At 38.6% G+C, this 17,656-nt stretch overlaps 1 pseudogene; it reads right to left on the bottom strand.

Annotated features, from left to right (window-relative positions):
- Positions 1-8,106: 8,106 nt before the first annotated feature.
- Positions 8,107-8,869, bottom strand: LOC149376126 (riboflavin biosynthesis protein PYRR, chloroplastic pseudogene; annotated as a pseudogene).
- Positions 8,870-17,656: the final 8,787 nt, after the last annotated feature.

Raw genomic sequence — 17,656 nt, forward strand, 5'->3', positions numbered from 1 at the left:
CATCATAATTGTTTTTTTGGTGTCGTTTAATCGAGTGAATCACCAACAAATCCATCTGAAGCATATCGGAATTAATCAGAATCCATCGAAAACCATCGGAATTCATCCGAATGTATCAGAGACCATCAGAAACCATCGGAGGCGTCGGAATTCATGTGAAAAAAGCCTATGAAGTTCATCGGATTTCATATGAAACCATTGGAGACCATTTGAAATTTGTATGAATTTCATCGAAATGCATCCGAATCCATCGGATTTCATCTAATAAAAACCCCAAATCTAAAACCCTAACTTTTTTAAATCTTCTAAATCTGATCCAAATCATCAAAGAATAACTAATAATCACTCTAATCACTATTATAACTATCCCACAACAATAAAAACACGAAATAAAGATGAAAATCTAACCTTTTTGTTCATTTGAGCATTGGAACGTTAAACCTGGATTTAGAGCTTGAAGAACCTTGAATGCCGTAATTAGAGCTTGAAGAACCTTGAATACCGGATTTAGAGCGTGGGAGCTCGTCGGAATCACTTGGAGACACTCGAAATCGGTCGGAGCGCGGCGGAATCGCTTGGAGAGCCTCGGAATCGGTCGGAGTTTGTGTGTTAGAGAGAGAGAGGGGGAGAGAGAGAGAGAGAGAAAGAGAGAGAGAGAGAGAGAGAGAGAGAGAGAGAGAGAGAGAGAGAGAAAGAGATTAAGAGTTTGTGAGAAATGAGAAGGAAAGAGAGAGGTTTGAGGGTTTATTTGAATTTAGGGGCATTTTTGTCTGAAATTGAGTCAAAAGTTCAATTTTTAATATTATTGAACTAGTGGGTGTATTCTTAATATTTCTACAATTTTTTAGTCTACATAATAAAATTTCTCTTTAAATTTGCACATATGTGATGGACACGCATAATACGTTTTTGGTGGACGCTTTGGAGGCGTACGCCTCTTTGTTGTACCTCCAAGCAATTCCTAAAATATTTTTTGACTTGTGAATAATTTACTATAAATATGGAAGTTAGTGACGAGTTTGTGAAATTTACTGATTAATTTGGTAAATACGAAAATAATAACTTTTAGTTTATTCTAATTTTAAATACATCAAAATTAATAATATTTGTGTAGAATTCTCATTTTCTATTATTAAAAATAAATTTCACTTTTTCCTCTTCCGCGCGTGAGATTTTTACTAAGAAGCCAATGTCTAAAATATCCGCACTTGGGCCCCTCATCAACCAATGTCTAAAATTTCCTCAGTTGGACCCCTCATTAATAGATACTAGTTTAGGATCGCTGTCTTATTATGAGTTAGACGTACAATTGAATACATTAAATCAACGATGGTAATGTACAAGACATGCATCTAACATGGAAAATTCATCAGCCCAAGGTTTGAAATTCCGGTGAAACTGGATAGAAATCAATCCGGAAACTGTTTTTTTTTTCAAAGTCCCGGTACCGGTATGTACACAATCGGAATTTTTCTTAGATTTTAAGGAAACTGTTCCGGTTTTAGGTGTTTTCCGGGGAATCCGTCTACTTTCCGATTGTCATTAGGCAAATTTTCATGCATTCCGACGGAAACTTACCGGTAAATGATCAAATACCGACAATTCTTAAAATCTGATGATATTTAGTGTTCTTCACGAAATTTGTCGTTAGTTTTAGATGATTTAGTTCAAATTCTTAGTTGCTAACTTCATTATCGTGTTTAATTGGAGTTTGTATCCAATTTGTTTTTTCAATTTTTTGGTTACATTAGAAAATATGATTTAGATTGACTGTGTTTTTTTTTTTATACTTTTTTTTTGTTAAATTAGTTGTAGAATATGAAATTTATGTATAATTAGTTGATTTTTAACATGAATATCATCATTATTTTGATTTTTGTACTTTGCATTAAACTTTGTCATTAAGTTTGCGTTGGATTTTTGTTGAGCTATTATTGTAGATTTTTTCCATTTTCATTCTATGTTATGTATGGATTTTTTTAAAATATTTATTCATTACACTCCTCTCGGTAAGTACGGTATTTGACGGTATTTCTCGACGATAACAGTATTCTCAACAGTATAGTTTTCCTTATCATTTTCTGTTTTCCACAGTATTCCTCTCGAAAACCAGTGGTTGCCATCCATTTTCACAGTTTTCTGAACTTCGGACGATAACGATAACGATATTTCGATCATTGGTTATGACAGAGATTAGGCACCGTTGACTAGCAGTCAACGAACGAAACTAGCGGGACCCTCCCCCAGGAAGTTTTAGGCAAAGACTCTGAATTTCTAGCCTAGTCCGACAAGATATTGATGGTTTTAAATGTTTTGCTTTTGTCTATTATCTCTATATAGGCCAGAGAGTCCTATGATTGGGATACCGTGTGGGATCATATATTTATTTCCTTGGGTAACCAATAGACTTTTTCATTATCAGAAGAGGTAAAAGCATTTCCCTAAATAAAGAAAAAAGAAAAGAAAAAAAAAGAGGTAAAAACAATATGTGCTTTGAAATGTCAATGCCGACAGAAATACGAATGGTTCGAAACTGTGATAAGAGGACATATAAGACATAACATGTGCATATACATATGCGATTTTATAACATGTGCATATACATATGCGATTTTAGTCACATAGCATCAGCCATCCATTTCTTTACTTTCAATAATAATAATAATAATAATAATAATAATAATAATAATAATAATAATAATAATAATAATAATAATAATAATAATAATAATAATAATAATAATAATAACAATACTAATTTATTTTTTTAAACGAGTGCTGGACTATGGATTCATTTTCCCTTAGATTTTTTTTAAATGAAAAAACTGATAAGACAATATCCTTTGTTACTCACGTAATTTGCATGTTCCGAGCAAGAGCTCGCAACTCTGAAAACCCCATAAATTTAGCATCGAACCTAAGTTAAATAAACTCAAGGGTTCTTTAAGATCCGTTTATTAAGAACGAACTCTATCATGCAAAACCCCAAAGAAAAAAAAAACTGATAGATCAAAGACTAGTAAAAAAAAACACGTGTAAATAAATTAAAGCTTAAGTAAAGTGCACACATCGACGGTTATTCCGAGCATCCGAATGAATAACCATCCCTACACGCGTTCTAGGAGCGGTTATCCAATAACTACCAGGAACGTGAGATTGATCATCATCCCACGTACTCGACCTCAAGTCCTATAAATATACGAAGACACCGCTGAAATGAAGCATTCACTTTTTCACATATACAAGCACACGTCAGAAGTCTTACCTATCATACCACATCCTAATTTACATTCTTTTTTTTTACTAGATTCGTTTTTTATTTATCTTACTTAAAAATTTGGAGTTTTTGAGATTGCATGTTCGGAACCAAATACTCTTCGCGAGATAAGTATTTTACTATTTTCATCTGTCAACACTAAGTCAATACTATTTTAAGTCATACTTATAATTAATGTTGTAACATACCCCACTCTCCTATACCAGCTGTCATGGATACTTACTGGGTGCATATTTTCCACATTGTCGTGGATGCATATGTGTGTTGAATAATTAAACTTGATTTGGGTTATAGTATCTGGGCTTAGTTATTTCTAGTTGTAGTTTGGGCTTTTAATATTTTGGGCCTATTTTAGTTGTCATCTTTCTAGAATACTCTTGATGCGTGTAGAGTCTTTAGGTGTAAGAAATTCTAGATTAATCTTGTATTTTCCTAAAGTGTCATTAATTAGTAGAATTCTCTAGAAAATGTTGTATCTAGAGAATTCCATAGACTAGTATAAATAGAGATGTAATCTTACACTTTGGAATCAAGCCAAATGAAAAGTTCTCCGTTCTACAAAGAAATTTCTTACCTCTCTAGTTTTTACTCAAACCTCCAAATTTCCAAACCTCTTCCCTAAACACCTAAAATATTTAAACACTTTCTCCACCTACCAAAAACATCCTTCCAACAAAGTGGTATCAGAGCTATAAGATCCTCCTAAAGATAGCACATACCGGTATTCCCTTCCAAGTCCATATGCTCACAAAGGGCAACTACGACAACTGGAGTCTTAGAATGGTGGCTCTCCTTGGTGCACACGATGTGTGGGAGATAGTTGAGAAAGGCCACGCCGACCCGGAGAATAAAGGTAGTCTATCTAAAACTCAAAAGGATAGTTTGAGAGACTCAAGGAAGAGAGACAAGAAGGCTCTCTATCTCATCTATCAAGGGTTAGATGAAGACACGTTTGAGAAGGTCTCGGGAGCAAAGTCGGCCAAAAAAGCTTGGGAGAAGCTTTGAACATCATACAAGGGAGCCACTACTACAAAACAAGGATTCTACAACGCTTAAAAATAGTTGTGGAATGATTCTACAATGCTTGTCAAGCGTTGTAGAATCCTGCGTTGTAGAAGATGGCACTTTCTCCACCTACCAAAAACTTCCTTCCAACAAAGTGGTATCAGAGCTATAAGATCCTCCTAAAGATAGCACATACCGGTATTCCCTTCCAAGTCCATATGCTCACAAAGAGCAACTACGACAACTGGAGTCTTAGAATGGTGGCTCTCCTTGGTGCACACGATGTGTGGGAGATAGTTGAGAAAGGCCACGCCGACCCGGAGAATAAAGGTAGTCTATCTAAAACTCAAAAGGATAGTTTGAGAGACTCAAGGTAGAGAGACAAGAAGGCTCTCTATCTCATCTATCAAGGGTTAGATGAAGACACGTTTGAGAAGGTCTCGGGAGCAAAGTCGGCCAAAAAAGCTTGGGAGAAGCTTCGAACATCATACAAGGGAGCCACTACTACAAAACAAGGATTCTACAACGCTTAAAAATAGTTGTGGAATGATTCTACAATGCTTGTCAAGCGTTGTAGAATCCTGCGTTGTAGAAGCTTCTACAACGCTTAAATATCCGTTGTAGAATCCAAGAGCTTTCTACAACGCTTAAACATCCGTTGTAGAATCCAAGAGCTTTCTACAACGCTTAAATATCCGTTGTAGAATCCAAGATTCTACAACGGATATCTAAGCGTTGTGGAACCTCCTACAACGGTAGACATCCATTGTGAAATTTTTAAATACTTAAAAAACACTCGCCGCGGCGACGTATAATTTTCGCTGCGGCGAGATGATTCTACAACGGATATTTATATCCGTTGTAGAATCATCTCGCCGCGGCGAAAATTATACGTCGCCGCGGCGGATATCTCAAATGACATCTCAAATAATTTAGTGTTTTGATCAACTAAATATTGAATTAAACCGTTATTCAAATGACACCGAAAATTATAAGTCGCCGCGGTGAGATCCTGTTTTTTTTATACCAAGAGTCTGTGTTTTTTAAAAACTGATCTCGCCGCGGCGAAGTAATATTTCAGCCGCGGCGTACTACACTCGCCGCGGCGGGGACTATACGTCGCCGCGGCGAGGCTTCTACAACGCTTGACCTCGCCGCGGCGACTTGATTGGTTCGCCGCGGCAAGGGCTTTCTACAACGCTTCTATAAGCGTTGTAGAAACCCTCGCCGCGGCAAAGTATAAACTCGCCGCGGCAGGATAGTCACGCCGCGGCGTGAAATGTACCTAGGCACGGCGATGAAGCACTCCAACGACCTAATCATTCACTTTTTTCCCATATTAAACCTGTTCTCCAACTAAAAATGATCATTCAAATAAAATTTCTACAATCAATAAAACAAACCAAACGAGTCTTAAACATAACATCAAGTTTCAAACACACATTAAATAAAACACACCAAACGAGTCTCAAACATAGAATGAAGTTTCAAACATACATTAAACAAACCATACTTGTCTTAAACTTAAAAAAAAAATCAACTTAAATCAAACAAATTTGTCTTAAAATTTTACTCGTCATTCGGTGGTGGTGGTGATGAGTGCGCCGGATAGTCAGGAGGTGCCATATGTGGTGGTCACTGTGGTGGTGCGTACAGATAGTCGGAGTACTGAGGATATGGAGGAAATAACACCTGATTCTCCTGGTTGATGTCCCACCGAGACTAGAGATCGTTCAATTGATTGATGTGAGAGGCGCCATACTCCGGTTGTTGGTGCATGTACTGTTGCGTGTGTTGGAACCCGCCGACGAGATAGTTGGAGCAATGAGCAATGTAGTCGATGGTGGCGGGGTCGACTACTGGAGGTGCTGGTAAGCGCAATAGGGGCTCGTTGAGTGGTGGTTCCTCTTCCCCCTCTTCCTCCGCTTCCTCCGCTTGTGGTTCCTCCCTAATCTTGTACCGATCGATAATGGAATCCGTAATAGGCCCCATTGGACTCTTGATCGTATCCCTTTTCGAGCGTGGTACCCCCGCATTTGTACAAAGGCCGGTAATGATCGACGGATATGGCAAACCGTGTCGTTCATTAGTAAAGTCGAGTTTCTTCATCCAAGTATAGATGAATCGACCGACGTTAATAGAAAGGCCTTTAACAATGCAGAACAACACCTGGATACGATCCTCGTAGAGAGTGGTGAAGTGCTTGATCGGATAGAGACGAGCGCAAACAAAGTAAATCCACGCTTTAGCGATCCTGGTGAGTTGGTCACGCTTGAGTACCCTTTTTCCTTTTTCAGTGACCCAATCCTCTCCCGGAATGCACAACACCCGCGACATCTCCTCATGGTTGCCACTTCTTAGCCATTCTCGATAGCCCTCGTTCGCGAAAGGCACATCTGGGGTTCCAAGAAGATCGTTCATAGCTTTGACACGAATATCGACCGGTTTCCCACGGACCGTCACAACATCACGTTTGGAGTCCGGCAAGTTTGCGTAGAATTCGTACACGAAGTTGACGTTCGCATCGAACTCGGGTACATCACAGTACCTCCCTCAATCATGACCAACTATGTTGTTGCGGATTAGCTTCCCTATATCCGACGTATTGCTCACATTGAATCCTCTCTCAAGGATCACGTTACGCGGTAAGATTTTGTCGTAGCGTTCCTCTGCGACCTTGCTAGTAAAGATACTCGAGTTGTATTCCTCTTCGGGAGACTGTTGACGAGGTCGCTTACTTTTTCCTTTACTCTGACCTCTGGAAGAGCTCGGAGCCGTGGAGCCCGCCGTATTTTTAGTTCGACGCATTTTCAAGCTCCTACAAAACATAATCATAAATAATTCTCACTAGTACAAAATAGACCTTTGGGTGCGACTTTTTTCGCACCCAAAAGTCAATTTTCGCACCCAAAGATATCTTTAGGTGCGACTTTGGGTGCGACATTTCCGCACCCGAAAGTTCGCACCTAAAAGTCTTGGGTGCGAAAAGTCGCACCCAAAAGTCTCGACTTTCGGGTGCGACATTTCGGTGCGACTTTCCGCACCTAAAGTCGCACCTAAAATGTTACCAAAATCCGTGGAAAAGGCGGGTAAAAGAGCATTGGGTGCGACAAAGTCGCTCCCGATAGTCAAAAGTCGCACCCGATAGTCAGTTTTGGGGAAAAAAATAGTGCTTTAGACGTCGCTCTATTATAAAGTGACTTTAAATCTTTGAAAAATGTAATTGTAAATAGTGCTTTAGACGTTGCTCTATTATAAAGTGACTTTAAATCTTTAAAAAATGTTATTGTTAACTGTGATTTAGTTGTCATCTGATTTGAAAGTGACTTTGATTCTTAATTTATTTATAAAATAAAATGCAATTAAATGACATTACTTGATTTAATTTAATGAAACCTGTTATAAGCAATTAAGCAATTAAAAATAAAAGGATGAATGAAGCTTGTTATATTGAATTGCTTAATTGAAAAATAAAAATTATACCTAAATGGTCCATAATACACATAATACACAGAATGATAAACTCGGCTCACTCCTCTATTAACCAAGTCTCTCATAACTCTAATGACCCGCCCAAAACGATATTTTTAACCAAGTCTAAGCTATGCACTAGCTTTATAAACTTGTTCGCTACTCTACCACAAATTCTCGCATAACCCCAATGACCCAGCTGAATTACATTTCTAGTAAATTACAAATATACTCGACGAATCCGTAGATACCTTGTGCAAAACTCGAGACGAGATAACGGAGGCGGCTAATGTACCCCCACACTCCCAGAGAACGGAGAGATATCCGCGGTCGTGAAAATACTCCATCACCTCTCAAGGGTTCAAGATGTCGAACTCGACCACTTCGACTCCTTTCGAGGCGAGAAGCTTCTGGAAGCTCCTCCGTGCTCCCCTCTGAGTCGCCACTATGGTGGGAGCCTCGGACATGTCCCACAGCTTCGCTTCCTCGGGAAGATCCAGGCTCTGACTCATCACTATCCGCATCGGTATATGCCCGCCTCCGTGCCTAGCCATCAGCCTCGGATCTAAATCCAACACCACCAATGATCACACAAACATATATAATATAACGAATTAAAAAAAAATTTACTTACCATCCCTTCGCACGGTGTTTCCTCCGACAACAACCGCGTCGCTGCGACCACGCAACTCGAAAACTCGGCTTCTCGATTCTTTGCTGCTTATCCAGGCCGCGTGTCCGCTGCTAGCCGCTATTTTTCCTGTTTAATTTTTTGTTACAATTAAACAGAAGTTGTCTTATAGACTAAAAACCCATAAAGGAACCTTTTTTTTTCATTAACAAAACAAAACCCATAAAGGAACCTTTGTTTTTCATTCGCCCACAATTCTACTACAATTGGCATGCCTTTCTTCCATCAGATTAGTTTTTACTTATAGACTAAAAATAAATTTCGAATATTCTGTTTTAACCAACTAGCTATCAATATGGATATGTGATCAAATAAAAAATGGCATGAGAATATATAATCCTTGTAACTTGGTTGTGTTTAGAAGAAAGACTGACATATCGGTGGAACAATTCGACAGCTTTCTCAGCTTCCTCAACGGTGCTCATCGTCACGAACGCAAAACCTCTGCTCTGATCCGTCTCTCTGTTGTAAATCACCTGCCAAAGAAATAAAAGAAAATTTTATAAAAAAAACCCTAAATTCAGTTACGAAACAAACAAGACTGACTCAACAAACGAAACTTATGATTTCAATTTCCATTTCCATTTCACCTCGGCGATCTCAACCACTCCGGCCTCGCCGAAGAGCATGGCGAGCCTTTCGCTGTTGACGTCGAACGGCAAGTTTCCGACGTAGAGCTTGGCCTCCTCCGGCGGCTCCGAGAAGTACCCCTCGCCGTCTCCGCCGGTGGACGCCGAATCGTCGTTTTCCAGAAAGCTCGATCGCACTGAATGTATTCGATCGGGTGGTCGGCGTTCCAGCTGGGGCGGGCCCGCCAGCCCACGCCGTAGACCTTCCACGGGCCTCCGGGCGTGTCGGAGAGAGGGAGAATCTCTGCAAGGCTGTTTCCGATGATGCCGGTCACTCCTATCACGAGCCCTACGCTCTGGTAGCTTATTGGCTGCTCCGTTTCCTCGAATTTTTTCTGGAGAATACAAAGAAGTTGAATTATGTTAAAGAATTTGGAGATTATTTTTTCAGACGAATATGGAGTATGGGTGTGGATCTTTGTTACCTTTGCCGCGCCTATAGCTCCGGCCCACCACCAACTCATTTTATCAAACTAAAAAAGAATTATAAAAAAAGCATTACAACTTAGAAGAGTGTCTCACATGGAACAGTAAATTATTATGGATTTTTTAGCCCATTACAGACCACAAGCTTGAAACAAATCTGAAGGGCCTGGTTAAACAGAATCGAGTATAATGTGTTACTCGATTATTATTGATTTTTTGTCTGGGTGAAAAGTCTCGTAGGATAGGAAAAGACCAATACTCACTATCGGAACCAATCGTTCTAAGACATGTTCAAAAGACATTCCCTTTTGATACCAGGAACAAAAACACACAAAATTAAAATGCTAACAGATAAACACAATTCTATCCGGATCTCCTCTGTACCTTTTCATGAATTTCTCATTTTCTGACTTAAGAATCTTACCAGGACGAAAAAAACAGACAGCTCACAAAATTCATCACAGCCTCGATATAACAACATCAACAAAACAGAACTCAAAATTCGAATATAAGAACTTACACAATGAACCACACGGCCAAGTGACCAAAATCAACCAAATTCGTCCAAAAATTTAACCCAGCCAAGAAATCTGAAATCAAAGGACAAATTCAAGTCATAACCATCAAAATCGAGCTCAATGAACATCACAACCAAGCCAAAACCTCAGATTTCACTCCGAAATCAAAACCCCCAAATCAAACTCTCAACCCTAACTTTCGAAATTCTTGGCTGAGAATGAAATCTCCTTACCTTGCTCGCGAAATCAACTCCCGGACGTTACTTCTCTCGCTTTCCGGCGTCTCCTCGTGGGCGGCGCGCTCAGCGGCTCGCGGCGGCGCTCGCTTCTGCTCAGCCCGCGCGCGCGTCCAGTGGCCCGGTCTCGGTGGCTATCGGCCTCGCTCTTCCTCCGCGGGCTCACTCCCTCGCTCTCTTCCTCTCTCTCGGTCTCTCGGTCTCCATCGGCCGATACTCTTCTCTCGGCTCTCTCTCTCTCTCATTCTCTCGGTCTCTCTCTTTCCCTTTCTCTCTTCTTTTCTTTTCTTCTTTCTTTTTTCCTTTCCCGATTCTTTGGTGAAAACAAATAAGAGGGAATCCCTAAAAAATAACAAACAAATAAGAGGGAACAAAATCCCGCTAAATTTTTAGGCCAAATGTTTTGGACTTTTGGGTGCGACTTTGTCGCACCCAAAGGTATGATAAACTTTTGGGTGCGACTTTTCGCACCCAAATTTAAAAAAATCAGCGAAATTTTTTGTGCGACTTTAGTGACATTTGGGTGCGAAAAGTCGCACCCGAAAGTAATTTTGGTGCGACTTTTAGGTGCGAAAAGTCGCACCCAAAAGTCATCCGCACCGAAAAACTGTATTTGTTGTAGTGTCTACAATTAACATAACCATTTTAAATACTAACTATGTCACACATATAACAAATTATATATCAATTCCAACTATATATATTTAAACATGACAAATTAAAACAATTCCAACAATCACAAATTCATAAACAATTCGACCAATCACAAATTCATGAACAATTCGATCAATCACAAATTCATAAACAATTCGATCTCAACATTAATCAACATAACCATTTTAACCACTAACCTATGTCACAATATGTCAAACACAATCCGAATATTTCAATCTAACTCAAATTCTCATACAAATTCATTCTAACATAAATTCATTCATAATATGTCAAACAAAATCCTAATTTCGTGTTCTAAACAGAGAAAATAAAAAAAAAACCCTAAATTTGTGAATTAAAAAAATCAAACAATATGCAATTCGGGTAAACAACAAGAAATTCATGTCAACAACACGAAATTAAATCAATAACCACCTTTAAAAACTTTGAAAATCATACCTTACAATGTTTAAAAGAGAGAGACACGGCAAGAGAGAGAGAGAGGCGCGAGAGAGACGCTCGGCGAGGACTTGGCGAGAGAGAGATGGCGGCGAGGACAAGGCGACGGCGAGATTTGGGGTGGCGAGGACGTGGCGAGAGATTTTGGAAGAAAGAAACTGGAGAGATGCGGCCGAAAATGGTTGTCTCGTGCGTGGGCATTGGAAAAAATGAGAAAAAAAAACTGAAAACGGCCTTTTATAGTGAAAACCTAAAACACCTCGCCGCGACAAAAATATGTCTTCGCTGCGGCGAGATGGTCCTACAACGGATATTATAACCGTTGTAGGAGCTTCTCGCCGCGGTGAGATTCCTTCCTCGCCGCGGCGAGACAATTTCTTAAAAAACTGCTTGGCCACGGTATCCTCCTCGCCGCGGCGGAGAATATTTCTAGCCGCGGCAAGATATTGTCGCCGCGGCGAAATCTATACATCACCGCGGCGACTGGTTTCTACAACGCTTTTGTTTAGCGTTGTAGAAACTAGTCGCCGCGGCGAGGTATAAATTTCGCCGCGGTGTATTACATCCTTCTACAACGCTTTCACTATGCGTCGTAGAAAGTTCTCGCCGCGACATAAAACACATGGCACCGCGGCGAGAATTCTACAACGGATTGTCAAAGCGTTGTGGGAAATCTGAAATATATTTAATTCTACAACGCTTAGCCAGAAGCGTTGTAGAAACACCCAGTTTCTACAACGCTTATCCATAAGCGTTGTAGAAACATCCAGTTTCTACAACGCTTATCCATAAACGTTGTAGAAACACCCAGTTTCTACAACGCTTATCCATAAGTGTTGTAGAAACACCAAGTTTCTACAACGCTTGTGATAAGCGTTGTCGAATCCCTAGTTTCTACAACACTTATTTTAAGCGTTGTAGAAAGTGGGTTGTATAATCCAACATTTGTAGTAGTGAGCAGATCAAGTCAAGAAGGTAGTCTTCAAACTTTAAGAGGAGAGTTCGAAGCCTTGCACAGGCGAGAAGGTGAACTCGTCTCCGATTACTACTCAAGAGTTTTGACGGTTACCAATAACCTCAAAAGAAACGGTGAGAAGTTAGACGATGTGAGAATCATGGAGAAGGTTCTTAGATCCATGGATTCAAAGTTTGAGCATATCGTCACTATCGTCGAAGAGACAAAGGACTTGGAGGCTATGACAATGAAGCAACTCCTCGGGTCGCCCTAAGCTTATGAAGAAACAAAAAAGAAGAAGGAAGATATCGTGGAGCAAGCACTCAAGACACGAGTTGATTCGGCAAATGAAGATCAAGGTGGAAGCCAACATAGGAGAGGTGGCAGCTGAGGACGAGGACGTGGACGAGGTTGGAGGCCCAATGACGACACCAACAACCAAAAAGGAGAAAGCTCATCAAGAGGTCGTGGGAGAGGAGCCACAAAACCAAGGTATGACAATTAACAGATCAAATGCTACAACTGTGCGAAGTTTGGGCATTATGCTTCCGAATGTAGAGCTCCGCGCAACAACAGAGTTGAAGAGAAGGCTAACTACGTTGAAGAAAGAACTCAAGCAGACGCGATGTTGCTGTTGAATAATTAAACTTGATTTGGGTTATAGTATTTGGGCCTAGTTATTTCTAGTTGTAGTTTGTGCTTTTAGTATTTTGGGCCTATTTTAGTTGTCATCTTTCTAGAATACTCTTGATGTGTGTAAGTCTTTAGGTGTAAGAAATTCTAGAATAATCTTGTATTTTCCTAAAGTGTCATTAATTAGGAGAATTCTCTATAAAATGTTGTATCTAGAGAATTCCATAGACTAGTATAAATAGAGATGTAATCTTACACTTTCGAATCAAGCCAAATAAAAAGTTCTCCTTTCTACAAAGAAATTTCTTACCTCCCTAGTTTTTACTCAAACCTCCAAATTTCCAAACATCTTCCCTAAACACCCAAAATATTTAAACACTTTCTCCACCTACCCAAAACTTCCTTCCAACAATGTGATATTTTCTGAGTGTTACGTTGTGGAAATTAAGCTTTGAGTGCATTTTAAAATGATTTAGAAATGACTGATAACTCTCTAACACTTGTAGATGAGAGACCCAATAAAAGATGGATTAAATCCATCAGGTCACGGACGATGGTTATCATCCCTCGACACGGATACATCTTATATATAAATAGCCAATATATATATATATATATATATATATATATATATATATATATATATATATAAAGTCCACCAAAAATCCACTAAGAGAGGATGCTAAGAGCATCTTCAATAATGTTTAAATCACATCAAATAATATTTTATCTTTAACTTAATATTTTATTGTTCATAGCAAAAAAAAAATTATTTTCATTTTTCTATTATTTTAATAATATTAACAATTTTTATCTATTACACTATAGTCCAAATATATATATAACTTGTATAGGTTATATATTTTTTTTATATAAAATAAAAAAACTCTAAGCTTTTTACTTTATTTAAATATTTAGGGTCAAAATTAAAAAAATGTGTATACTGATTTCTTGATGTCTCTTAAGATCTTTAGCAAGTTAGGCAACACTTAGCGATTTACCAAATTAAAACAACAAATTAAGCTGTAAATAAAAGAGACAATGAATTGGTAACTCAGCTCGGCCAATCGTGCCTTCTTCTGGAAGGATGTTCCTTCCGGTGGAATGAGAACTTCACTAATTGGTAGAATAAGTACAATGATGGAAAACCCTGAATGATCACCTTTCAAGTTTTCTAAACTTCAACTCTACATTTGTGAGTTCTAACTCAGGCTCCACTTGTGTTTGAGCTCTCTTTACTTTCCACTCAACTCACTCACCAAGTGATTGAACACACGCTTATAAAAATGATCGTTCTTACAGTATCAAGAATACAAAAATCAACTTTGTATATTGTACAACACAATGGCAATCAAGAACAACAGAGTAACAACACACAAATGGCAATGTATTTTCAATCGTGACAACTCTGAGAAGAACCCTAAGTATGTAACTCTAGTCAAGAGGGGTAAACATTCCTTTTATATGACACATACCCAGGTGAGAGTTGCTAGAGTTTCCCAATACAATCGTTGAAGCCTCATTGGTCGATCAAAAGAAGCGCGAAAGCATATAAGACAAAAAGCACTTTGCAGAATTTCAGATCACATAGCCTGATGTGAATTTGGATAATACATGTCACATCACAGATGCCTCCAACATCATAGAGAATAATAATTTTACCAAAAACTAAAACAACCAACTCAAAATAACAACAAACTCCCCATTTGACTTTTTGTAGGCAAAACACACAGCGACCAATTAAGACAAGAAACCCACTCAATCAGTCAACAATAATCATCAACAAGATAGATAGATTCGTGCAAGCAATCAAACACAATATTGTAACCATATCATGGTGACTGACAGAGATAAACAATAACAATAGCACATGAGTCTTCATGCCATAGATAAGAGAATTTCAAGCAAATATTACTCCCCCTGTTTGCCTCAAGAATGACAAAGTGAGGCCATGGAGGAAAGAAACCATTCACCAACAGAAGAAAACCATAACATAATCAAGTCTATAGAGTATAGAGAGAGAGAGAGAGAGAGAGAGAGAGAGAGAGAGCTATAAATAATATAGATTGATAAAAGGAAAGATGTTCATGTGGTAGCCAACTTCATACTTATCAAGCGTCAGTGGTAGGGGCCTGATTAACATCTTGATTAGAGGCCGTGTTGGTGAAGTTCATAATTTTCAGCACTTCTTCACTCTCTCTCTCTCTCTCTCTCTCTCTCTCTCTCTCTCCTTGTTAGAAGCATTCTTGATGACATCATCAAGATGCTTGAGCTCAGCAATCGGCGTCTAGGCAGTAATAGAGCAAAGTTCATAAGACATATGAGGAATGGTAGGAGCATCAATAGACAAAGAGAAACTTTATGGCAAACGAATATAGGTGGGCCTACTGATGTCTGCAGGATGATGAGTCTAGAAGAGCTTGTAATTGAAAGAGATCTTTCCAGGGGTAACATGATGAGACTGAAATTCCTCATCCTTCAAGAGAGCGGGGTATTGTTTGAGAAACATCCCAGATAGCATGGAAGGATAGGCTATTGGTAGCTTAATGACCTCAGACCAGCATGCCTAATCACCTGATCGAATACAAATTGCCTAAAATCCAGAGCAACACCCGTACCTACTTGATGAATGAATTTGAACAAGGGTAAGAAAGATGCCAGTAGAGTGAGCAGAAGGGGCCCAATTCCTTACTCCAATCTTGTAAAGGATTAAGTATTTTTTGCTCAATTTAGAAGCAGGGTAAAGACTCTTCTCTGGCCATCATTTCTTGTCCTTCCCACCTGTGGTTTCTGTTATAGGTTGAAAATCCTCCCTCATAATTGAACACTGACAACAGTCAAATCAAGCCCACCAAGGAAATGCGAATACTCGTACCACAATCCTTCGTCGTATCCATGATGTTAGCGAGGTAACCGGCGCATCCAGAGGCTAAAAATCTCTGAGCTTGCATAGATGAGATTCTAGGAATGCCTTGTCCCCATGGCGTTCCTTTAACTTGTCGACAATCTATTGTCGCATAATTAGCGCTTAGCCAATCCATTCCTAAGATAATGTCAAAATCTTCCATATCTAACATTATCAAATTTGCATGAAGTATACGTCTATCTATATACATAGGTATATTTTATACCAGTATATAGATTGGTAAACTTCTCCACCCGGGGTGGATATTGTAAAAGGGCTAGAGAATACATTTTTCCTCCATTGAACCTCTTGCGCTATTCTACTTGCTATGAACGAATGCGATGCCCCTGAATCTACTAGTGTGTATGCATAAATCTACTAGTTCCACTTACAGATATTTTCCAAGAAAATATGTCGTCCTTTTTGATCTATGTATGCTCTAACACCTTAGTGACGTCCACCTTTACTTTGCCAAGTGTTTTTGATGGTCGGTGGCTTTTCCTCAATGCTTGACTATGTACTCGTCGACTCGAATCCTTGGAGATCATCATAAGAAGGTTAGATACTAACATTCTTATATCTCTTTGGGTCTTCGAATAGGACAAAATTTCTACTATTATTTTGAAAAGGACGGGTTTAATTATTTTTCACAAATGAAAACTACCCCAAAAGAATTCATTCATAAAGATATATGTATATTATTGAAACTTGCAAATTAGACATGAATACGGTAATTCTACTCTGAGAGTCACATGTATAATTATTGACAGAGTACACTAATTGAACAAACAAGGTGCTAGGCGTATTGGATGAGTATTAGATGGGGACACCAGATAGCCTAAGGTTCGAATCCTATTTGGAACTGAATTGGAGTTTTATTTTTCTTTGGAACTGAATTGGAGTTTTATTTTTCTTTGCTTGCTACAGTGCCATATAAGTATAACAAAGTAACAACATGTTACAAAAATAAGCTCTAGACTTGGTGGTGGTTGCTTGTTCCAACCAATGATTGAAATTCCGCGGATTCCGGTCGAAACTTGGACCGAAAATCGTTTTTTTTAAGAGTCCTGGTACCGGCATGTAGAAAATCGAAATTTTTCTTGGATTTCGAGGACACCGTTCCGGTTTCCGGTGTTTTCCGGAGAATCCGTCCACTTTTCGTTGTCTTTAGGCAAATTCTCAAACATTCCGACGGAAACTTACCGGTAAGTGGTCAAATACCGATAATTCTTAAAATCTGATGATATTTAGTGTTGTTCACGAAATTTGTCGTTAGTGTTTGACGATTTAGTACAAATTATTAGTTTCTAACTTTATTATTGTGTTTAATTGGAGTTTGTATCTAATTTTTTTTTTCAATTTCTTTGTTAAAACAGAAAATATAGTTTAGATTGAATGTGTTTTTGGTTTTTTTTGTTAAATTAGTTATAGAATATGAAATATTATGTATAATTAGTTGATTTTTAACATAAATATTATCATTATTTTGATTTTGTACTTTGTATTGAAGTATGTCATTAAGTTTGTGTTGGATTTTTGTTGAACTACAATTGTAGACTTTTTCATTTTTATCCTATGTTATGTATGAATTCTTAAAAAAATATTTTTTACTATATTCCGCTCGATAAGTACGGTATTTGACGGTATTCCTCGACAGTAACGGTTCTCAACGGTACATTGTTCCTTTTCTGAATTCCACGGTATTCATCGGGCTTACCTTTAGAAATCAGTAAAATCTGAGTCTCCACTACTACAAATGTTGGATTATACAACCCACTTTCTACAACGCTTATGACA

The sequence above is a fragment of the Urtica dioica genome, unplaced genomic scaffold, assembly GCF_054948205.1.
Source record: "Urtica dioica subsp. dioica isolate 48M unplaced genomic scaffold, U.dioica_male_clone48M_v1_H2 Urtica_dioica_male_H2_contig_79, whole genome shotgun sequence".
NCBI lineage: Eukaryota > Viridiplantae > Streptophyta > Magnoliopsida > Rosales > Urticaceae > Urtica > Urtica dioica.